Source organism: Stegostoma tigrinum, chromosome 3 (assembly GCF_030684315.1).
Source record: "Stegostoma tigrinum isolate sSteTig4 chromosome 3, sSteTig4.hap1, whole genome shotgun sequence".
Taxonomy (NCBI): Eukaryota; Metazoa; Chordata; class Chondrichthyes; order Orectolobiformes; family Stegostomatidae; genus Stegostoma; species Stegostoma tigrinum.
In genome coordinates, this window is record NC_081356.1 from 31,109,149 (window position 1) to 31,133,083 (window position 23,935).

At 45.7% G+C, this 23,935-nt stretch overlaps 1 protein-coding gene across 4 annotated transcripts in view; it reads right to left on the minus strand.

The window, feature by feature from the left end:
* lpar1 (lysophosphatidic acid receptor 1) overlaps positions 1 to 23,349 on the minus strand; it is a 112,820-nt gene extending 89,471 nt beyond the window's left edge. The window contains exon 1 of one of the 4 annotated variants that reach the window (XM_048527849.2): positions 23,328 to 23,349. The gene's annotated coding sequence lies outside the window, so the exon portion shown is untranslated. Of the gene's footprint in view, positions 1 to 17,674; positions 17,835 to 20,151; positions 20,553 to 23,327 lie in introns of those variants that run through there. The other 3 variants (XM_048527847.2, XM_048527846.2, XM_059644216.1) reach the window with 3 other exon arrangements.
* Positions 23,350 to 23,935: the final 586 nt, after the last annotated feature.

The following is a 23,935-nucleotide window of genomic DNA, read 5'->3' on the forward strand; positions in this document are numbered from 1 at the left end:
AAGAAGCGGAGGGCCTTGAGGCCATCTCCATGCGGAATGCAGGTGTACAGGGACTGGACGTCCATGGTGAATATGAGGTGTTGGGAGCCAGGGAATTGGAAGTCCTGGAGGAGGTGGAGGGCGTGGGTGGTGTCACGGACGTAGGTGGGGAGTTCCTGGACCAAAGGGGAGAAAATGGAGTCCAGATAGGTGGAGATGAGTTCGGTGGGGCAGGAGCAGGCTGAGACGATGGGTCGACCAGGGCAGGCAGGTTTGTGGATTTTGGGAAGGAGATAGAAACGGGCCGTGTGGGGTTGGGAAACAATGAGGTTGGAGGCTGTGGGTGGGAGGTCCCCTGAGGTGATGAGGTCGTGAATGGTGTTGGAGATGATGGTTTGGTGCTCGGGTGTGGGGTCATGATCGAGGAGGCGGTAGGAGGTGGTGTCGGAGAGTTGGCGTCTGGCCTCGGCGATGTAGAGGTCAGTGCGCCATACTACCACTGCGCCACCCTTGTCTGCGGGTTTGATGGTGAGGTTGGGGTTGGAGCGGAGGGCTGCCCGTTCTGCGGGGGAGAGGTTGGAGTGGGTGAGAGGGGTGGAGAGGTTGAGGCGGTTAATGTCTCGACGGCAGTTGGAGATGAAGAGGTCGAGGGAGGGTAGGAGGCCTGGGGGTGGTGTCCAGGAGGAGGACTTGTGTTGGAAGCGGGTGAAGGGGTCAGTGGAAGGAGGGTTGGGTTCCCGGTTGAAGAAGTAGGCATGGAGGCGAAGACGGCGGAAAAACTGCTCTATGTCCGACCGTGACTGGTATTCGTTCATGTGTGGTTGTAGGGGGACAAAGGTGAGCCCACGGCCGACGGAACCCCGCCCACGGCCGACGGAACCCCGCCCACGGCCGACGACCTCATCGCTCCGCCCACAACCTCCACAGCCTGCAACCCCAGAGGAGACAGCCACACTGAGCCCTGCCGCATCTTCACCATCCCCCCAGACCTCCCACTGACTGAGGACGAACGGTCAGTCCTTAGCAAGGGGTTCACCTTTGTCCCCCTACAACCACACATCAACGAATACCAGTCACGGTCGGACATAGAGCAGTTTTTCCGCCGTCTTTGCCTCCATGCCTACTTCTTCAACCGGGAACCCAACCCTCCTTCCACTGACCCCTTCACCCGCTTCCAACACAAGTCCTCCTCCTGGACACCACCCCCAGGCCTCCTACCCTCCTTCGACCTCTTCATCTCCAACTGCAGTCGAGACATTAACCGCCTCAACCTCTCCACCCCTCTCACCCACTCCAACCTCTCCCCCGCAGAACGGGCAGCCCTCCGCTCCAACCCCAACCTCACCATCAAACCCGCAGACAAGGGTGGCGCAGTGGTAGTATGGCGCACTGACCTCTACATCGCCAAGGCCAGACGCCAACTCTCCGACACCACCTCCTACCGCCTCCTCGATCATGACCCCACACCCGAGCACCAAACCATCATCTCCAACACCATTCACGACCTCATCCCCTCAGGGGACCTCCCACCCACAGCCTCCAACCTCATTGTTTCCCAACCCCGCACGGCCCGTTTCTATCTCCTTCCCAAAATCCACAAACCTGCCTGCCCTGGTCGACCCATCGTCTCAGCCTGCTCCTGCCCCACCGAACTCATCTCCACCTATCTGGACTCCATTTTCTCCCCTTTGGTCCAGGAACTCCCCACCTACGTCCGTGACACCACCCACGCCCTCCACCTCCTCCAGGACTTCCAATTCCCTGGCCCCCAACACCTCATATTCACCATGGACGTCCAGTCCCTGTACACCTGCATTCCGCATGGAGATGGCCTCAAGGCCCTCCGCTTCTTCCTGTCCCGCAGGCCCGACCAGGCCCCCTCCACCGACACTCTCATCCGCCTAGCTGAACTCGTCCTCACACTCAACAACTTCTCTTTTGACTCCTCCCACTTCCTACAGACTAAGGGGGTGGCCATGGGCACCCGCATGGGCCCCAGCTATGCCTGCCTCTTTGTAGGTTACGTGGAACAGCCCCTCTTTCGCACCTACACAGGCCCCAAACCCCACCTCTTCCTCCGGTACATTGATGACTGTATCGGCGCCGCCTCTTGCTCCCCAGAGGAGCTCGAACAGTTCATCCACTTCACCAACACCTTCCACCCCAACCTTCAGTTCACCTGGGCCATCTCCAGCACATCCCTCACCTTCCTGGACCTCTCAGTCTCCATCTCAGGCAACCAGCTTGTAACTGATGTCCATTTCAAGCCCACCGACTCCCACAGCTACCTAGAATACACCTCCTCCCACCCACCCTCCTGCAAAAATTCCATCCCCTATTCCCAATTCCTCCGCCTCCGCCGCATCTGCTCCCACGATAAGACATTCCACTCCCGCACATCCCAGATGTCCAAGTTCTTTAACGACCGCAACTTTCCCCCCCACGGTGATCGAGAACGCCCATGACCGCGTCTCCCGCATTTCCCGCGACACATCCCTCACACCCCGCCCCCGCCACAACTGCCCCAAGAGGATCCCCCTCGTTCTCACACACCACCCTACCAACCTCCGGATACAACGCATTATCCTCCGACACTTCCGCCATTTACAATCCGACCCCACCACCCAAGACATTTTTCCATCCCCTCCCCTGTCTGCTTTCCGGAGAGACCACTCTCTCCGTGACTCCCTTGTTCGCTCCACACTGCCCTCCAACCCCACCACACCCGGCACCTTCCCCTGCAACCGCAGGAAATGCTACACTTGTCCCCACACCTCCTCCCTCACCCCCATCCCAGGCCCCAAGATGACATTCCACATTAAGCAGAGGTTCACCTGCACATCTGCCAATGTGGTATACTGCATCCACTGTACCCGGTGCGGCTTCCTCTACATTGGGGAAACCAAGCGGAGGCTTGGGGACCGCTTTGCAGAACACCTCCGCTCAGTTCGCAACAACCAACTGTACCTCCCAGTCGCAAACCATTTCCACTCCCCCTCCCATTCTCTTGATGACATGTCCATCATGGGCCTCCTGCACTGCCACAATGATGCCACCCGAAGGTTGCAGGAACAGCAACTCATATTCCGCCTGGGAACCCTGCAGCCATATGGTATCAATGTGGACTTCACCAGTTTCAAAATCTCCCCTTCCCCTACTGCATCCCTAAACCAACCCAGTTCATCCCCTCCCCCCACTGCACCACACAACCAGCCCAGCTCTTCCCCCCCCACCCACTGCATCCCAAAACCAGTCCAACCTGTCTCTGCCTCCCTAACCGGTTCTTCCTCTCACCCATCCCTTCCTCCCACCCCAAGCCGCACCCCCAGCTACCTACTAACCTCATCCCACCTCCTTGACCTGTCCGTCTTCCCTGGACTGACCTATCCCCTCCCTACCTCCCCACCTACACTCTCTCCACCTATCTTCTTTACTCTCCATCTTCGGTCCGCCTCCCCCTCTCTCCCTATTTATTCCAGTTCCCTCTCCCCATCCCCCTCTCTGATGAAGGGTCTAGGCCCGAAACGTCAGCTTTTGTGCTCCTGAGATGCTGCTTGGCCTGCTGTGTTCATCCAGCCTCACATTTTATTATCTTGGAATCTCCAGCATCTGCAGTTCCCATTATCTCTGATAACATGTTTTGTCAACTCTGCAGCCCAATTTTAGTTGCAGTTCCTTGTTACAGCTGTCCTGTGCAGCTTTGTCACTTTCTGTTTAAGTCCATCACTGATCAGCTCAGACTAGCGACAGGGCTGTATCCTAGGGCATTGCTTTTAAGATGACACTATTATTTGGAGGGAAGAGGCAGGAGTCACATGACACCAGTTAAAAACCTGCAACCTGTCCAAGAACATCAATAGCCACAGGCACCACGCAGAACTATAGTCACGTTTCTTCCGTCATCAATAGTATAGGTGAAGCTGCAGTTTCTTGTGCACAGGAGTGGGACTGGTGCTTTAAAGAAACACAAGATGTCCACCAAATCTGTCCTGCCTCAGCAAGAAGAAATCCTTTGCGGCTAAGAGAAATTGAATGAAATAACCGGTCGGCATACATCAAAAGGTTCCATTAAACTAGTCTCAGCCCCACCATCTTGGGTCTGTTACTAATAGTCCAAAAGTCACTGAAACATTAAATCAGTGTGCTGCAAGCTCTCAACCTGCGCCCCAGAAACAATTCCCTTGACTGCATCAGGTTACCCCTTGTAATCTCAACCAGATTTTTGCCTTTTCCTCAATTAGGTCATTGCTCATGCACTGACTGACATTTGAAGCAATCTGCAGAAAATAGACTTCCATCTACTCAGCAATCACTGCAAAGATGACATATTGAAGAGCAATTAAACTCAAACAGTGGTACAGAGTAATGAGGGCATTTCTCCACTGGTCTGCTCAACAGTTAATTCAGAAAAAATGAACAGCACTTTTTTTAAAAAAGAGAAATCAGTTTGTGGGATATTAACTTAGGAAATCAATAGGGTAAATGAACGATTAAATACCGACATTATAAAAGATGAGTAAACTTATGTTAAATGGTTCTGCTGGTAACTTGGTTCTGTTTTTATATTCAATCCCAACAGAACTTCAGGCAAGCTGATATGAAAAGGTGCCAATGCTGGCCACAGACTGCATTAAAAAGAAAAACACATGCTGTGAATGAAACGCCACTGTTAGCAATAACTGCACACAGAACACATTCACCATAAAAATATCTAATAAAAAGGCCATCAACCTAAAACAAAAATTGCGATGAGCATTGCTCAGGAGAGTCTCCTCAACCAACACAATTAGATTATCAATTTGTTCATAATCCTCTGTGGGATCTTGCTATACACAATTTGGCCACTGCATTCCCTGCATTGCAAAGTGACTTCCCTTGCCTCTTTGCAATAACCTAAGCATGTGGCAATCACTACATAAATGCAATTTTCAAATTCTGTGCATTCGGCTTATAATTCTGGAAAGTTTATTTGCATCACTTTTCAGGTAATCCAATGTAATACAGGGGAGGGTGAGGAAAATTGTAAAAAGGTAACTGTCATGGAAATCTTACCTGCCCACAAAGTGCACATTCTGCTAAATAAGGACAAAAACTATGTGTGGTATTGCAGGTGTTGGGCTGCTAATTTCCTCATTTAGAGCTAATTAAGAACATCAGAAAACTTAACGTTGCTTTATCTTCTGAAATTTTCAGACGTTAACACAGCTTTGGGACTTTACGAGTCCACATTAATACCACATTAAAAAAAAGTTAAAATATCCTGCAGGAGGGTCAACAGCCCTGAAATATTAACTGATTTCTTTCTGCGGATGCTGCCAGACCTGCTGAGATTTTCTAGCAACTGTTCTTTTGTTTAAAGATTAAAATATATGTTTTTAAAATGCACAATAATTTCAAGTAGTCACCACTGAGGCAGAAAAGCTAGAACTAATTGAATCTTGTCACTCAGTGTTTAAAATTGTGTCACAACATGGGCAGAGATAATATGGAAACTCCTCAGCCAGCCCTCTAATTTCTCTGAAACAGCTGATTGAGGTAAACTGCAGTTGTCCGCAGCCAATACATCAGTAATTTCTCCAGTAACGCATCGTCAATACAGCCAATAACTGTTCTAGCAGCAAATTACATACTCAAGACACTCTTGCTGTTTATCAATAGCTACGTTGTGTCTTCCGTCCATTAACCAATTATGATGAGTACAACCGAGGCCAGAATTTTCAAAAATCACCCAACTGCCATTTCTATTCAGGTTAGAAATTCTAACTTCAAAAACAACAATGTAATTGGAGTCCTGCTCCATTATTATCCCCTGTGCTTAGAGATCTGGTACAGGCTCCCAAGCACAACATGACTTTAAAAATTCACATCCTTATTTTCAAGCCCTACAGGCTTGACCTGTTCTCCCCTCTACCCCTAGAAATCCACTCACCACCTCCCTGAAAAAAAAAAGCCAACAAAATGGACCTGGTCCTCCAATTCTGCGCTTTTGTGCATCTCCCTCTTCAACTGTTGGCCACGTCTTCATCTGTGCAGGCGCTTAAAGGATAAAGAAAAGGACAGCACAGGACAGGCCCACCAAACCTGCACCAGCACATGATGCCTAAACCAAAAAGAACTTCTGCCTCTATGCAGTCTGTATCCCTCTATTCCCTGCCCATTCATGTATTTAAGATATCTCTCAAACCTTGCTATTGTATCTGCCTCCACCACATCCTCTGACAGTGTATTCCAGACACTTACCACTATCTCTAAATAAAAAAACCTGCTTCTCACATCTCCGCTAAACTTACTCCCGTTTACCTTAAACCCATGTTCCTTCATGCCTGGCATTTCTATCCTGGGAAAAAGACTGATTATCCTTGTTTCTATCAGGTTGCTCCTCAACCTGCAACATTCAAGTGAAAGCAAATCAAGTTCATCCAATCTCTGCTCACAGCTAATACCCTCGAAACCAAGCAATATCCTGGTAAACCTTTTCTGTACCCTGTCCAAAGCCTCTATACCTTTCTGCTTGTGTGGCGACCAGAACTGTGTGCAATATTCCAAATGTGGGCCTAACTGAAGTTCTGTACAACTGCAACATGTCTTACCAATTTTTAAATTCTATGGCCCAACTGGCAAAGTCAAGCATGCCATGTGCCTTCTTGACCATCTTGTCCACCTGTATTGCTACTTTCAGGGAACTGTGTATCTGTATGCCAAGATCCCTCTGTCTGTTTATGCTTCTTAGGGTTCTGCCATTTACTGTACAATACCCTCCTGCATTAGACTTTCCAAAATGCATCCCTCCGCACTTGTCCAGATAAATTCCACCTGCTTATATCCTCTGGCAATCCTACTCCCTATCTGCAACTCCCCAATCCTTCAGACACCCTCAAACCTATTAATCAGATCACCTACATCGTCCTCCAAAGCATTACAATTATATTACGCCCAAAAAGTGCCCCAGCATTGATCCCTGCAGAACACCAATGGTCACAGATTTCCAGGCAGAAAAACTCCCTTTCACTGTTACTCGGTCTTCGATGACTGAACTAGTTCGGATTCCATTTATCAACTCACTTCAGATCTTGTGTGATTTCACTACTGTACCAGCCTTTGACCTTGCTAAAGTCCATAAAGCTGACATCTACTGCCCAGCCCTCAATCATCCTTGCCAGTTCCTCAAAAATATCAATTGACAGACACGACCTTGTCCGCATAAAGCCATTCTGCCCATCACTAACAATTCCATATTTTTCCCCAAATGTGAGTAAATCCCATCCCTAAAATCCTTCTCCAATAATTTCACTACCCGTGAATTTAAAGCCCTCTGTCCTACAATTTCCTGGATTATTCCTGGTGCCCTCTTAAACAAAGGAAAAACATTAGCAAATCTCCAACCTTCTAGAACCTCTCCTGTGACTAAACAGAATACATAGATTTTGTACAAGATCCCAGCAATTTCATCCCTCTGTCTCTGAATGCATCCCATCAGATCCTGGGGGCGTGTCTATTTTGATACTTTTCAAAGTACCCAGCACTTCCTCCTTTTTTGTATCGGCATGTCCCAAAATATCAACATACCTCTGTCTAGGCTCACCATCCACCATGTTCTTTCTTCCATGAATACCAGGACAAAGTGCTCATAAAAAGGACCTCACCCACTTCCTCTGGCTCCATGCATAAATTTTTTTACTTTATCCCAGAGTAGACAAGCCTCTTCCCTAGCAACCCTCTTGATCCTTACAAGATTAAAGGAAAATCCTAAATTTTCAAAAATATATGAATAAACAAAATACCTTGGGATTTTCCTTAATCCCGTTCGCTCAGGTCATTTCATGGCCCCTTTTTTGCACTTCCAACTCCTTGTTCAGATTCTTGCCTGCTTCCTTAAAATTCCAAAGGATTTGTCTGTTTTCAGTTCCCTGAATCTTATATATACACCTCTTTTTTTGTTTTGACTCAGCTCACAATTTCTCATCATCCAAGGTTCCCAAATCTTGCCATCCTTAACCTTTATTTTCATAAAAACATGCTGATCCTGAAATCTAATCAACTGGTCTTTAAAAGATTCCCACAAGCCAGATGTGGACTCACCCTCAAATACCTGTCCCAATCTACATTCTCCCATTCCTGCCTAATATTGTCAAAATTAGCCCGCCCCACCAAATTTAGTTCTTTCACCCAATGAATATTCCTCTTCTTATCCAAAAGTAACCTAACACTTACAGAATTATGGTCACTGTTTAAGCTCTGGTATTCATTCTCTAAACTTCTCCCTACTCTCCTTCCTTAAAATCCTACCTAAAATAAGCATCGGACTGCCTAACCCTAATGTCTCTTTACTCAATATCAAGTTTGAGAACAAACTGTAAATCATCCCAATGTTAAAAGATGCTACATGAAGGCAAGTTTTATCCGATTTAAATCCCTGGTCATGTTGCATTGCAGCTTTATGCAATCCATCTTCTCTACCAGCCCATAAAGCGGCTGGATGGTGGCTCTTGTGACATAGCAGTAACGTCACGACCTATGGGTTCAAGTCCCACCTGGTCTGAAGGTGTGCCATAACACCTCTGAGCAAGTTGATCAAAATAAAATCTACAAACAGCTAGAACACAATGATAATTCAGGGATACAGTGAGGGAAATAAAGCACATCACTCTCACTAAGCAACGATAATATTTGGATTTATTTTCAATTTCTGTTCAAAGGCTGTTCCTGCTTGTAAAAAGGTTTAGAAAAAACCAAGTGGGCACAGATTTAAAGTGAGACACAAATGAAACAAGGGTGATATAATGTGAAAGCTTCTTCCTCACAAGTAGTTCAAGGAAGGACATTGTTGTTATTGAGGGAGTCCAGTGAAGATTCACCACACTGATTTCTGGAAGGCAGGACTGGCATATGAAGAAAAACTGGATCAAATGAGCTTGTACTCACTGGAATTTAGAAAAATGGTGGGGCGGGGGGGTGGGGGGTGCAGAATCTTAGAAACATATAAAGTCCTGATGGGACTAGGCATCACAGACTAAGAATAAAAGGGGTAAGCCTTTCAGGACAGAGATGAAGAAGAATTTCTTCATTCAAAATTGTGAACCTGTGGAATTCTCTACCACAGAAAGCTTGTTGGGGCCAGTTTGTGAGATATATTCAAGTGGGAGCTGGATGTGGCCCTTGTGGCTAAAGGGATCAAGGAGTATGGAGAGAAAGCGAGAGTGGGATGTTGAAATTACTTGAATAAATTGAACGCTGGTGCAGGTTCAAAGGGCAGAGTGGAAACTCTTACATCTATTTTCTACATTTCTATGAATGCATTGCCTGGAAGTGAGATGGCAGCAGTTTCCATTGAGGCATTCAAGAGAGCATGGGATGATTATCCAGATAAACAACAGTGTGCAAGGGATACGGGGAAAATAGCATGAGATTGGCACTTATTAATGTTGCTTGGTTTGAAGAGTTGCTGCGGGCATGATGGCCTCCTCCTGCATTGACCTGCAATATTTGTCAGAGTCACAGAATGTCTGCAGCACTGGAGAGGTTATTCAGTCTGTTGCATTGGTGCTCGCTCCCCAAGACAGCAATTCAATTAATCCCCTCCCTTTCTCTGGAGCTCTGTAAGTATTCTCTTTTCAGTCATTTATCCAGTTTCCCTTTGAAAGCCATGACCGAATCTGGCTCACCTCAATCTCAAGCAATGCACATCAGATTACAATAGGGGACGTGATGGCCTAGTGGTATTATCACTGGACTGTTAATCCAGAGGCCCAGATAATGTTCCGGCGACTTGGGTTCAAATCCCATTACGGTGAGATAGTAGAATTTGAAAACAGCCTAATGATAGTCGGGAAACCATCGTCAAGAAAACTCAGCTAGTTCACAAATATCCTTCAGGGAAGGAAACTGCCATCTTTACCTAGTCTGGCCGAGACTCCATGCCTGCATCAATGTAGGTGACCCTGAATTGACCTCTGGAAAGATCAGGGATGGGCAATAAATGCTGATCTACCTAGCAATGCCCTAATTTCATGAATGAATCAACAAGAGCACCCAAATTCTCACATCACTGTTGATTGTTCTGTATTAAAATCAGACACTGCTAGTTCTCCACAACTACTCCTCTCTTTAAACCCATCATGATTTTGGACACCTCGGTCTCACCTCCCCTCAATCTGGTCTTAAAAATGTTACACAAAATGCCTCATTCCTGAATTCACTTGCAAATGTCTTCCATCCCTTCATTAAAGTCTGCATTTCCTTCTAATTGTGCAAACAATAAATATTATTTTGCAAGTCTCTCACCCACATTCCAGTGGAAATTTAGTTTAGCAAGTTTGAGCAATGTTTGCAGCCATTAACAGGTGAATGGAAATAAGAAAAAGACTAACTTTTGTGCACCTGCTGAAGCAGTCAAAACTGAACAGCAGAAGTAATTTTCCAAGATATCCGACGCACTAAACATTTCACCGTATAAAGATAACAGAGTAACTCCACATACAGAAATATTTTTGTATTATGACAATTCAAAAGGTATTTGATGTTCCAGCTCTTTAAATTCCTACAAAGCACTTCAGTATTAGATTAAAAGATATTTGTTACCTTTTACTTCTTGCCTAAAAGATCACCAAACCACTTTCTAACACAAGAAAAGCAGCTCTTCAAAATATTTTCTGAAGATGTGGGTGTTGCTGATGAGGCCATCACTTGCTAGACCTGCTCTTTTAGTCCACACCCTGTGGACCAAGGGTTGATGATATCCACCCATTAGTTTGAGATATATGGTCGCATCAGTATGAAAATCAGTGTTCAACCACAGCTTGGTATGGTTTATCACTCTACTAAAACCGATGCCTTCAGAACAAACATCATTTTTATAGCAACTGTAATGTAGTAAATAAATCTTCAAAAATTTAACACCAAAAGAGGAGCCCACTCAATTAAAAAAAGAGTTTTTAAGTAGCATCTTAAAAGGAGAAGCCAGACAGAGGGGTTTAGGGAGGTGGTTTCAGAGTTTAGCATCCAGATAGTTGAAGACACAGTCACAGCACTAAAAATGCAAAATGTGCAAGAGGTTAGATTTGGAGAAGCTTAACAATTTCAGAGGATTGGGGGTGGCTGCAGTGCTATGAAGGGACAAGGCTTCAGAGGTATGTCAAAATAAGAGTGCAACACTTAAAATCTGTGGTAACAAAGTGTGGGCTGGATGAAGACAGCAGGCCAAGCAGCATCTCAGGAGCACAAAAGCTGACGTTTTGGGCCTAGGCCCTTCAGAGAGGGGGATGGGGTGAGGATTCTGAAATAAATAGGGAGAGAGGGGGAGGCGGACCGAAGATAGATGGAGGAGAAGATAGGTGGAGAGGAGAGTATGGGTGGGGAGGTAGGGAGGGGAGCGGGATGAGGTTAGTAGGTGGGAAATGGAGGTGCGGCTTGAGGTGGGAGGAGAGGGATAGGAGAGAGGAAGAACAGGTTAGGCAGGTGGGGACGAGCTGGGCTGGTTTTGGGATGCAGTGGGGGTGGGGGGGATTTTGAAGCTGGTGAAGTCCACATTGCAGCCCAATCGTATCAGGGTTCCCAAGCAGAATATGAGCTGCTGTTCCTGCAACCTACAGGTGGCATCATTATGGCACCCGCAGGACGCCCAGGGTGGATATGTCAAAGGAATGGGAGGTGAAGTTGAAATAGTTCGTGACTGGGAGGCGCAGTTGCTCCGCACCTCCATCTCCTACCTACTAACTTCATCCCGCCCCCTTGACCTGTTCATCCTTCCCGGACTGACCTATCCCCTCCCTACCTATACTCTCCCCTCCACCTATCGTCTCCTCTATCCATCTTCAGTCTGCCTCCCCCTCTCCCCCTACTTATTTCAGAATCCTCTCCCCATCCCCCTTTTCTGATGAAGGGTCTGGGCCCAAAATGTCAGCGTTTGTGCTCCTGAGATGCTGCTTGGCCTGCTGTGTTCATCCAGCTCCACACTTTGTTATCTTGGATTCTCCAGCATCTGCAGTTCCCATTATCACTGATCACACTTGAAAATCTGTGGCACAGCCAGACCAGAATCCAATTGAAGCCAGCAAGAACAGGGATAATGGGTGAACAGGTCTCAGTACAAGCTAGAATAGGGGTGGCAAAGTTTCAGAAGATTTCAAGTTTCTGAACAGTGGAAGATGGGGCTAGCAAGGTCAAGATTAAAATAGTCAAGTCTAAAAAGGTAACAAAATGCATGGTTACGGACATTCCAATACAGCAAAAGCATGAACATATCGTACATGCGTCAGTTTATTTACTGTACTTTTTATTTCACTTTTTAAACTTGGTGATCTCACTTTAAAAAGATGAAACCCATGGCAGACTGGGAATTAGCATTAAAGAAAGAGATAGATAACCTGCAGCTGAATTGGAACAGAGTGGTGGGGGGAGGCGCAGTGTAAAAATGCCAACTGTTCCTAACTGAATCCAATTCCACGACAAACAAGGGGAAAACACAGCCATTAACTCTGTTGACTCAACAATTAATGAGGGCTACAAAAGGTCACTCCAAAAGACTGACATAGGCCCGGCTCACAGCTTTCCAAATGAATTAATGCTTGTCAAAAGTCCACTGTCCTGGAAACACAAGCATTTACTACGGCACTCCATCAAGGTCCATTGAAGTCGCCACCTTAAAATGTTTCGAGGCGTTGTTAATTTCATTTTAACAGCTCAGGTTGCTTTCCAAGCATTTTACCTAAAAGGCACTTACCGGCTGCCTAATCAACATCTGTTCCCAGTTTCATAAGCAAAAAGGCCGGATGTGGTTGTACAGTGGCCCCGAACAGGCTTATAGGGAAAAGTGGAAAAAAAAACTTTTGCACAAAGCGTTTGCTGTTGGCAGAGCCATATGGTTTTCAGATTACCGTTGGCTTGATTAGGATAAAATCCAAAATGATAGCAACAGAACAAAATACCAATTTAAATAGACAACATCAGTGTAAGCGTTCCAGACATTTTTCTTCCCGCACCCCAATCAGGAACAGAACGAGTAACAACGAATGGAAATATTAGATCAGACAATAGGTACAGTTCACTTCTCTGCCCTCCACTGATACCTGCACCAGTTAAAAGACAAACAATGTTTATCTGATACTGCACCTGCATCAGTAGGAAAGTTTTCCTCCACTTAAAAGTTTGCTTCAGTTTGTTTGCCTTTAAAAGAAAAGGGTGAATGCTTCAAATTTCAGCATTTGACTGCCCAGCCTGACCACAAAAAAAATGTATTTGGATTCAGTTCTGAAGCTTCCATCAAGGAAACCAAAATTATTTTTGTTTTTTGCTAACAAATCACTTTATTACCCTCGGCCACTGCTTCAGATTCTAGTCACTTTTTCATGAATCTGGTTCACTACACCAATTGACGTAGAGAATTTCTTCCCCTCGGTGATGAATCAACATACAATAAAAGGGATTTCCTTGGAAGTAGTAGTAGGAGAAGATAGTAAACTTGCTCTTTTTTGCTAGGTGTATCAATCACTTTTGAAACCAATTCCTACCAAGAAAATAAATAAAGGATGCGTATTTTTTAAATCTTTTAAAGAAAAGGAGTAGAGTCCTCCTGAGATATTCCTGAGGACTGTGCCCTTCAAGCAGAATAAAGTGTCCTCTGCCATTTCTCGTGAGGCATGGACAGGAACTCCCATCTCCTGTTCAAATAGTCACACTGATAGCTCCGATAACAGTTCAACAATGAAAGGTTAGCAAAGGTCACACACATCTAGGCATTGTTTACTGTAATCAAAATTGCACTATTCCCTGACATGTAACCTTCAACAATTATGCCATACCCTCAGTGAAATGGTTTAATCATAAACATACATTTTCTTCATATTTACTACCAGATTTACATGGAAACTGGAGGGAGTTTAATTGCAAATCTAATACCAGTGATATGTAGTGATTTGCAACAATTTAATTGTTTCAAAACTGGGTGCTCACAATTTCATTATTTTTCCTCTGAATGTAGACAGGTTTTTAGTACCCTGCTACCATTGCCCCACACATTGATATTTATCATGTGTGTGTTTAGCCCAAAAACCAAAATCCATAAATGCCCCATTGGAAAAATACCTTAAACAGATCCTTATTCATACGACATGGAAATGGGTCAAAACAGTGAAGGCCAGAGATCCTGCTTCAGTGATTTCAACCTTTATTATACACATATGGAAAACAGAAGGGTGCTTGTTGCAGCTTGAATCTCTTGAGTTGACAACCGTTTACATACCCAAATATCCAAACTCAAAGCCTACCCCTGTGAGCAACTGACTTACTACAACTTACCTCTCTAAAATAAAAGTACCTGTAAAAGAACTAGTTCAATGAAGGGCAGTGGGATGAAAGGGGTCAAAAAAGTAAAAAAAATATGAAAGGAGAGGAGAGGGAAGCTATCACTCCTGATAACAGTCTAGCTTGGCATCAACAGCAAAATAATAGCTAATAATTGAACATTCTCAATTAAATTTCACCATTAGAAAGAATCAATGGGCATTCTCACGCTTTGTCATCTTAAAGCAAATAAGATGAATGGATTAGACATGAAACCATTAACAATCCAGCTCACGACAAGAATGCATTTCATACTGATTATCCATGCAAAAGTTACAGCTGTCATTTTTCCAACAGACTAACCATGCCAAAAAAAGGAGAAAATTAAAGCTTGCTGTTGGTTTTCCAAAGGCTGTCATTTCCTCTCATACTGGATTATTTTTATTTTATATTTACTCCAGAACTGTATCTGCCACATAGCTCAAAAAAAACTTACAGGCCAGCTCACGAAGTGAAACTCACACTTCAGAGACATTAGTTACTGAGTAAAGTGGCTCCTACACCAAGCAGAAAAATCGCTAAAACTGCTCTACACACCACATGATGGTCTCATCAATTTGTTCATGTTAAAATGTTCATCCATCCCTGCCAATCATTCCATTTCCATTTCCAGGAAAATCAAAGCTTTTATTTTTAAAAAATACATTATTGATTATCAGGATATGAGTTGTCACCGGGCAGGCAACATTTTTTTTAACCTATTTCTAATTCCCCCAGCAGCCGCTAAAGAACCTTCTCCTCAAATTTCTATGCTCAAAAGGAATTATAACAATTCTATTAGGTAAGGATTCCATTCAATCCAGTAACAATAGAGGAACTGGAACAGACATCGAAATCAAAGTGGCATGAAACTTGGAGTTAATGGGAACTGCAAATGCTGGAGAATCTGAGATAACAAACTGTGAAGCTGGCTGAACACAGCAGGCCAAGCAGCATCTCAGGAGCACAAAAGCTGATGTTTCGGGCCGAGACTCTTCATCAGAGAGGGGGATGGGGAGAGGGTTCTGAAATAAATAGGGAGAGAGGGGGAGGCGGACCGAAGATGGACAAGAGAGTTGCAGTGGGAGAGAGATTCCCTGAGGTTGGTCCGGAGGGAGGAGGGTAACTTCTTCAGGTTAGGCATCCCTGGAAGAGGCTTCGCAGTAAGGTTAAAATTATATCAGAGATAATGGGAACTGCAGATGCTGGAGAATCCAAGATAACAAAGTGTGGAGCTAGCTGAACACAATCTCTCTCCCACTGCAACTCTCTTGTCCATCTTCGGTCCACCTCCCCCTCTCTCCCTATTTATTTCAGAATCCTCTCCCCATCCCCCTCTCTGATGAAGGGTCTAGGCCCGAAACATCAGATTTTGTGCTCCTGAGATGCTGCTTGGCCTGCTATGTTCAGCCAGTTTCACACTTTGTTATCTTGAAACTTGGAGCTGGCAGCATTCCCTTGCACCCTGCTCCCTTTGTGCCCCAAAAATCACAAGTATTGGGATGTACCCCCCAAGGAGGCCTTAGTGAACTGCAGGTTGTATAAAACATGAAAGGAATCCATGATGGTAGTTTGGTTCTGTCAGATTATTTTCTTGCACATGTACAAACGATCAGCAATCACACCAAATCGAAAGTAGGCAAATCTAATTCTGGACACTCTCGAGTTGCACCCATCTGATATTCAACACCTCAATAAATGGTATTGGCAATGAAGACAGATTATCAAATCTCAGTCAGCAATTTTCCTTAACGATAAAAGTAATGAGCTGGTTATGTAGGACACCAACTGGCCATTTAATAATTCCTCGATCTACTACAGACAGCTGGTTAATACATCAGCTTTGGCACAGTGGTAACATGTTCACCACTGATTCAGTAGATTACAGGTTCAAGCCCTAATCTGAATATTTGCACATGTGATCATGCTGGAACTTCAGTGAGGTACCAAAGAAGCAATGCAAAGTCAGGGAAGAAAATGTTAAACTGATGTCATGTCTAACTGTTCATATAGATGTTAAAGAATCCATGAAAACCATTCAAAAATAAAGAGGATACATCAATATTTGGACCTCATATGACAACATCAACAGAATAAGGTTATCAGGTCATTTCTCACTGCTTTTGCTGGGAGCTTGCCATGCTGTTCTGCATTACTATGTCAGAAGTCACACGACATCAGGTTTTAGTGCAACAGGTTTATTTGAAATCACAGGCTTTCAAAGGGCTGCCCCTTCATCAGGGGAAATCTTCAGGTGACAATGTTACCTAGCAGGGTGATGAAACATTTGCAACCAAACCCACCAGCTTGGTGAGCATGTCTACAAACTCACAACACACCATACTTTTACAAAAGGGAGCTCCTAAGATGCTGCTTGGCCTGCTGTGTTCATCCAGTTCCGCACTTTGTTATCTAGGAAATAAAGGGGCTTGGGGAAAATGCAGGGGAATGGGTCTAATTGGATATCACTTTCAAAGAGATAGCACGGGCAGTTGGGGCTGACTGGCCTCCTCCTACACTGAATTGTGCTAGGAATTCTTTTTTGAAGTTTGCAGAGAACCAGGACTACTTATTATTTAAAGGAAATGACGAGCAGAACATCATCTCCCAAATGATATAGGAACTTGGGTAGAATGTGGTTGCTGTGATCCCAGGCTGACAGCCAGCATTAACTACTGAAAGCAACTCTGTCATAAAAGTAGTTATTTACTTCACAGCAGAATGCAACTAAACAGTAAATAATATATCTTGATGACTTGATTCGGATCGTAAAACAGTGTAAGGTAAATTCTAAATCTCCAAGCAATGCTGGACAAAATATTTGCCAAACAATTTCAATGCCATCAAAACATCTCATCAGGTATGTGTGTATGGTACTCAAAACAACACACCTCTCAAACAAGAAGAAATTCGAAGAATAATTTGAAGGACAGCTCTGTTTTAGGAATATGACTATTAATGCGATCATTATGTCAATCAAGTCTGTACAAAAAGTATTAATAGTACTTGGCAGGGGGAAAGCATTTGGGGCATTCTCAAAGCACAGAGGGTACGACCAGGATATGCAACATTCAGAGAACACGACAGTATCAGGGCTGCAGCATTGGAACTAGCAGCAAAAGCTGGTGAGTAATCTTCTGGCTTGACAATCTAGCACAGGCGCAGTGCAATGCTGTATAAACCCTTATTTGCCTACATCCCACAAAAGTCAAGGACTGAATCACCCCTTTTATGAAACCAAAGAATACACCAACTGTGGAGAAACCAATACAAGTCCAGCGGTTTTACAGATTAATGCAGCATTTCGCTAATGCACAAGGATGTCATTATTTTTCTGTTGGAAAAGTATCAAGACTAATGAATTAAACATGATGCTCACCCTTGAAGTGTGAGTCCGTCAAGTGATGACTACATCTCAAAGACATTAGGTTAAATATTCAGAAAGGATAACGAGTTCTGTGGGGGCTGGGGATGGCAGGGAAGACCAATAAAACATGCTTCACAGGTGACGGCTTCTGAATAGTGACTCCCATCTAATCCACCCAAGTTCCAAACAAAATGCTATTTGTGAAGCATTTCTTCACACGGTGGGTAATGGAAATGTGGAACTGTCCCCCACAGGGAGCCGTTAAGGCTGAAAATCAGATTAAAATTCCAAAATTGTGATTGATAGATTTCTGCCACGATCTGGGAATTCCCCAGAGGTTGGCATACAGATCACAAGTTCACATGATGCAAATGAGATAAATAGCATACAACTTCAAAGGGAATATTGAACAGGGCAGTATAGTGGTTAGCACCACTGCCTCTTAGCGCCAGGGATCCAGGTTCGATTCCAGCCTTGGTGACTGTGTGTGGAGTTTTCATGAGTCTGGAAGGGATTTCTCCCACACTCCAAAGATGTGGATGAGCTAGAATATCCAGGGTTGTGCAAACTAAGTGGATTAGCTATGGGAAATGTAGTAGGTTGCAGGGAAGGGGCTGGGTGGGATGTTCTTTGCTGGGTCAGTGTTGACCTGATGGGTTGAATGGGATTCTTACAGAACACATTTTAGCAGAATGGCTTGACAGGTGACAGACCTAAATGCAGAGAAGCACAAAGTGGAAGGAAGGAAGAAGTTTGGAAGGAAGAATGATAACACACAATGTAAAAGTGCAATTCTGAAAGAGATGCAGGAGCATAGGTAGCTGAATGCACTTATGCAAAGGAATGCGAGGGGACCTCAGAAATTTGCAAAATTCCTTAAAAAGAGAGACAGAGCAGATACAGAAAGGTTTTATCCCCTGGCTTTGGAGTCTAGAGCCAGAAATCAGAGTCTCAAAGTTATAGGCAAACAAATTAGGAGTCAGCCAAGAAGAAACTTGTTTACTTGAAAGACCAGTGAATCTTTGGCCTTCTGGGCCAAGAGATCCAAGGAGCTCTTGTCATTAAGTTTGTTCAAGACAGGGATTGATAGATTTCTGGTTATTAATGACATTAATGGATATGGGGATTGTGTGGGGAAAATGGCACAGAGGTAGGTAATTGGCCATGATCTAGCACATAGGTTAGATTTGATGGGCTGAATAGCCTAATGTTATATTCCTAAATCCCCAGATTTCACTAATAAGATCAATTATACAGATAGCATACAATAGCAAGAATGCTATCACATTTGTATAGAACACAAGCACAAGACGAGTGTTGTGCCAAGTCCTGGGTGGCTCACTTTACCAAAGTTGCAAGAAAACATTTAATGAGGTTCAGGAAGATTTGAGGGAATGGTTCCAGGGACAAGTGGCTTCAGTCCTGTCAACAGATTAGAGACACTGGAACTATTGTCCTTCCTGAAAAGGCCAAATGAAGATTTGTGGGAGGTTTTCAAACTCATGAAGGGTCAGGATAGAGCAAATAGAAAGAAGTGGTTCCCATTGGTGGAAGCCTCAGGGACTAGTGGGCAGGGTTGACGCAAAAGCCAAAAAAATGGCGACAAGAGGACAATTTTTTTTCCCCACGGAGCAAATGGTCAGGGTCCAGAACACACTACCAGAGTGTGTGGAGGAAGCAGGTTCAATCAATGCATTCAGACGAATTTGGACTGTTTTCTGAAAAGAACGTGCAAAGCTACAAGGAGAAATGGCACTGGGTGAATTGGGAATATGGCACCATGATGGGCCAAATGGCATCGCTGGACGCATTCTGTAATTGTGTCACAATTACTTGTAAACAGAGTGGAAGAAAACTCCAGCGAGTATAAACAGCACCGAACAGTTGGGCCGAATGGCTACAGTTCCTAAGTTGCAAGTTCTAAGAGAAAAATATGGAACAAAATACAAGAAAACGAGGCGTTATGTACAGATCACCCACGACCAAATCAGAAGTGAAGCGGGCTAGATGGGCTGAATGGCCTCCTGCTGTGCCTATTCCCGGGTGAGTGCGGAACACGGGGGAGGATGCATTTACCCACCGCCTCCCCAGTTTGCCTCCCACTGGATGATTCTTTAGAATTCATCTCAGACATCAGTCTCCGCGGGCACGCTGTTACGACGGGACTCAACACTCCTGAAGGTTTTAATGAGAGGCTGGAAGAAAGTGGATCGTCAGCAAAGCGGAATCGCACAGTGTGAGAAAACCAGCAGAGAACCCCATTCATCAACACCTTAAAAGACCCCCGGCTGGCCCATCCATCTCACAGACAAAATAAAACAAATTATACAAACTCTCGTGAAACATCTTTCCCGATCTACAACCACACTTAAAGTTACAGCGAAGATGACAAATGTTGGTGCCATTACAGGGCTAAAACAGACAAACAAGATTCAGAACATAGATTAATGAAGGTGATGAGAATGAGAGGTAGGGGTTGGAGCAGGTACCTGCCTCACAATGGTCTCTAGCTCCCTGTTGCCTTCACTCGAGTAGCCGGAAGAACAGCGCAACAAGGACTAAATAGAAAACCCAGCTTTCTGATGAACACTTGGCAGTTAATACTAATCCGTTCAATCCTGCAAGTAACTCTGCAGCTGCATTGTAACACCGTGGAGAAATAACACCATCTTCACACACAAGGCGAGAGCAATTTATACTTTCACAACCTTCTCGAAGCAAATGCTGGCTCTGGTTTAAATGTCTGAATGAAAAGACCGTCTCACTGTCTTAAGCAGACAGTAGCTCCGCTCACACTGCGCCCTGTTTCCCCAGTCTGTCTCCGCCCACAATGCACTCTTTATCCCAACCTCTTACGCTCTCCGCCCCATTTTTCCCGGGTCTCTGTCTCTCCTCCCCGAGCCCAAACTGCCCTGTTTCCCCGCGTCTCTCGTTCTGCGGTCACACGACTCCGTTTTCCTTGGTCTCTCTACGCGTGCACTCCCACTGCGCTCTATTTTCCTCTGCACCCTCGAAATGCGCCCGCCCTACGCCGTTTTCTCACCCCCTGCTCAGCTCCCATGCTCGCTTCTTCCCCTCTCTGTCTCTTGCTGTGTGTGTGCCCACACTGCACTCCTTGCCCTGTGTGTGTGTGCGCCCACACTGCACTGCTTGCCCCGTGTGTGTGTGTGTGCCCACACTGCACTCCTTGCCCTGTGTGTGTGTGCGCCCACACTGCACTCCTTGCCCTGTGTGTGTGTGCCCACACTGCACTGCTTGCCCCGTGTGTGTGTGTGTGTGTGTGCCCACACTGCACTCCTTGCCCTGTGTGTGTGCGCCCACACTGCACTCCTTGCCCTGTGTGTGTGTGTGTGCCCACACTGCACTCCTTGCCCTGTGTGTGTGTGTGTGTGCCCACACTGCACTCCTTGCCCTGTGTGTGTGTGCGCCCACACTGCACTCCTTGCCCTGTGTGTGTGCCCACACTGCACTGCTTGCCCCGTGTGTGTGTGTGCCCACACTGCACTGCTTGCCCCGTGTGTGTGTGTGCCCACACTGCACTCCTTGCCCCGTGTGTGTGTGCCCACACTGCACTCCTTGCCCCGTGTGTGTGTGTGTGCCCACACTGCACTCCTTGCCCCGTGTGTGTGTGTGCCCACACTGCACTCCTTGCCCCGTGTGTGTGCCCACACTGCATTGTTTGCCCCGTGTGTGTGTGCCCACACTGCACTGCTTGCCCCGTGTGTGTGTGTGCCCACACTGCACTGCTTGCCCCGTGTGTGTGTGCCCACACTGCACTGCTTGCCCCGTGTGTGTGCCCACACTGCACTGCTTGCCCCGTGTGTGTGTGCCAACACTGCACTGCTTGCCCTGTGTGTGTGTGTGTGCCCACACTGCACTCCTTGCCCCGTGTGTGTGTGTGCCCACACTGCACTCCTTGCCCCGTGTGTGTGTGTGCCCACACTGCACTGCTTGCCCCGTGTGTGTGTGCCCACACTGCACTGCTTGCCCCGTGTGTGTGTGTGTGCCCACACTGCACTCCTTGCCCCGTGTGTGTGTGCCCACACTGCACTCCTTGCCCCGTGTGTGTGTGCCCACACTGCATTGTTTGCCCCGTGTGTGTGTGCCCACACTGCACTGCTTGCCCCGTGTGTGTGTGTGTGCCCACACTGCACTGCTTGCCCCGTGTGTGTGTGCCCACACTGCACTGCTTGCCCCGTGTGTGTGTGTGTGCCCACACTGCACTGCTTGCCCCGTGTGTGTGTGTGCCCACACTGCACTGCTTGCCCCGTGTGTGTGTGTGTGCCCACACTGCACTGCTTGCCCTGTGTGTGTGTGCCCACACTGCACTGCTTGCCCCGTGTGTGTGTGTGTGCCCACACTGCACTGCTTGCCCCGTGTGTGTGTGTGCCCACACTGCACTGCTTGCCCCGTGTGTGTGTGTGTGTGCCCACACTGCACTGCTTGCCCTGTGTGTGTGCCGCTCTGAGATCCGGCTTCCCTGAGCAGGGCGAGCCTGCTGCTGACGTCAGGCCCGTGCCGCCAGCAGGCTGGGTCTTAATTACTAACACATTTTGCTCGCTGCCTGATGTTAATATATACATACACCTTTTTCTGTTTTACGAAGTCTAAACTGCCATCCCCTCCCCACCTCTATTTTAAATACTAATCGTATTTTTCACATAGGGGTTGGGGCACGAAGGGGGAAGACAGATTTGTTCATCTGGTTTATTTTAGAAAAAGTCTTCCTGAAATGTTATTTCATTTATCCTGGAAAACGTGGCCGGATTCGTCAACTTGGCAATGACCGCCCTTTCTTTTCTATTTCTCTCTCATTGAATGTCTTGTATGTGTAGGTTGGAAACCTTATAGTCAGCCCTGTAAATAATAAGTGGGTGGAAGAAAAGATAGCGAATTGGTGAATGAGGATTTTGTTTTATTTAACATTCCTATTTCACCCCCAACCTCTTAAAAAGTTATTTGAGGTCGTCAATAGTTTGTCGCAAGTAATATGCAAACAGGATTAACATATCATATAAAGGAAGGAATATTGAATGAAGTTGCATGTTTTAAGTGTTTGCAAGGTTAACGTTCCCAAATTAGAAAAAAAAGTTAAGCTCAGTTGCATGTAAAATTCGCGAGGGAGTTGTTTCGTCTAGCTTTGATTATATATAAAAAAAACACAAGTGCAAAACACCAACTCGTAAAACTCAAAACATCGAACGTTTTGAGCCCAAGTTTATTTTCTCAATTCTCGGTCCAGGCGTTGTAGAGCTCCGAGCTCTGCAGCACACGGTCACTCGTTAAAACGCTTCTGTTGTAGAAGGCGTTTTCTGTTCAATCCGTGAGACCGCCTCCTTTACTCCTTGTTAGTGACTCGATGCCTCAGAAGCTTTGAGGTAAAACGGAACAGTAAAATGACTAGTTATCCCTCCTCCTCTGTAATAAGACTGAAATGGGAAGTCTAATGTGGAAATTATGCATGAAAACAGATGGCCTTGGAGCGATTCAATTGCCAATCCATTTCTTGCAGACAGTGCAGGAGAGGCAACTGGCCAATGACTTACAGCGAATTTACAGCACAGAAACGGATCTTTTCGCGACATGCTTAGCCTCCCACTCTGTTTAAGCCAGGCTATTCTTTTCTCTGTGTTTTTATTCCCATAACAGCACCAAGGTTACTCACCTCAAGCTTCTCAGCCACGGTGACTTCCACATTCCCACCGTTCCCTGAATAAAGAGGTTTCTCTGGAATTCCTGATTGGGTTTATTACAGACCTTATTAGCAATGACTGTTTAAATATCTTCTCTGCGCCTGACCAATCAAATTCCATTCAACAATTTAAAGACTTGTTTTAGGTCACCTCTCCCACTCCTGTCTTTTCAAAGGTGGAGAATCCTGGCCTTCCTGTTGGATATATTCCCTCTGTTGTTATTATTTGTTGTGTAAATCTGATTAAAGGTTTTACCCTCAAAGATCAATTCTCGAACTCTCTCTCTCTCTCTCTCTCTCTCTCCACAGTTGCAGCCAGATTGGACTTCCAGCATTTTCAGTTTTTGTTTCACATTTCCTGCTGGTTTGAGTTTGTATTAGTGTCTAATTCTGCCCCTATTCAACGGTTATCGATGTTGAAATTAATCAGGCCGTGAATTAAGCAAACACAGGCCTGGTTTCCAATTCTGATGACTCTGTTCAGCCTGCCAGGAACAACAGAGATTGAGTGAAGACACAATGAGGTTCAGTTGTTGTGCTGTTTCCATTTGGTAAAAAGACTGCCAAGTCTCTCGCTGGCA